The following is a 1,599-nucleotide window of genomic DNA, read 5'->3' as shown; positions in this document are numbered from 1 at the left end:
TACCCGTTCTTACCTCTCTGAACCTGTTCCTTGCCTGCAGAATGGAGCCCCAGGCACCATTTGGTTTAGCTGTGAGGTTCCTGTGTGTGTAAAGTGCCCTAAACACTCCAGCCCTGACGTGGCCCCATTACCAAATCTCTGTGCCCCCAGAAGCAGACACTCATCAAAGCCCACGAATGTGGAAGAGGCAGGGTCCCTGGTACAGACCTGAGCCCCATCCTGGATGCATCCTTCCCACAGCCGTCAACAGAGAAAAATGTATTAACCTGTGTGTGATGAGGATCCTTTCTTACTTGCCAACTTTGATGCATCTTTCCAATATACTAACACCCCTAATGAAGATGTGTACAAGATTAACACATGCAATTAGAAAGAGAGCCTTTTTGTCTCATTCGATACAGAATCAGCTTTTTATTGCACAATTTATAATATCTTCACATTTTCGAAGTCAAGGAAAACACAAAAGTGGAGCTCAGCATGCCAGAGTGTATCACGTGTAATTATCTTTGGAGGAAAATGAGAACACACGTAGGAGATAAATCTGATTGCCTGTTGAATAGTGAAAATCCACAAGAAACAGAAAAGTGTCCATAAGTTTGTGTTCACAACAAGCACCCTTTCAAATTGGCTTCATAAACCCTTTGTGACCTTCAAGAATGTGGTGGCGTCTCCTGGCCAGCATTTTTGACATGAAATAACAGCATTTAAGGAAAATCTGTAATATCAGATTCTCAATGGGTTTTCATAGCCTTGGCTGCCAAGGTCAGAAAGACAGGCAGCCAGAAGCACTACACTCAGCCACATTCATCTGGGGGTGGGGTAGGGGCAGCACCCCTGTGCATGCCTACCTGGGAGCTAGCAGGCACAGGACACCCGCCCGGAGCCCAGGGCTGCCCAGGAGGCCATGCCCATGACCACCTAGCTTCAAAGGAAGGATGCCTCCTGCAACGCACATTCTCCACTTTGGCCAGAGGTGTAGAGGGCACCGTCTCCCTGAACATGAAGGAGGCGGTCATCCAGAAAATCACCTGAACCATGGGCTGAACCAACAACACTGGGCTTTCTGGCCCCTGCAGTTGGACAGAGGTCCTTTACCAGCCACCATCTCTTAGACAGCTCGGCAAACTAAGAGCATCTGCCCAAGCACGGGTCTCCACTGGGCCTTGTGGGGAGCACAAGGCTGAGCACCCACCAGCCAACTCAAGAATCACAATGGGCATTCAGTGACCCTCTACCCCTCAGGGCACCAGGCTGAGACACAGGACCACACATGGAAGAGCCACTGCGTTATCAGCCTGACACCTACAAACCCCTCAGCCACTTAACAAGGAGGGGGGAGGTAGAGTGGGAAGGGAAGGGGTGAGGGGATATGGAAGGAGTGTGGGGAGGGGAGGAGAGAAGGAGGAGGGAAGCAAGTAGGAGAGAGGGGGAGGAGGAAGGGGAGGGAGAGGGAGGAGGGAGAGGAAGTGGGAGGACAGCAGGGGGGGAGGAGGTGGAAAGAGGGGGAAGGAGGGGGAGGAAGGAGAGGGAGGAGGGAGTAGGAAGGAGAGAGAGGGAGAAGAAGGAAGGAAGAAAGAGGGGGAGGAAGGAGACGGGGGG

Source organism: Panthera uncia, chromosome D2 (assembly GCF_023721935.1).
Source record: "Panthera uncia isolate 11264 chromosome D2, Puncia_PCG_1.0, whole genome shotgun sequence".
Lineage (NCBI taxonomy): Eukaryota > Metazoa > Chordata > Mammalia > Carnivora > Felidae > Panthera > Panthera uncia.
This window is presented reverse-complemented; position numbering follows the sequence as displayed.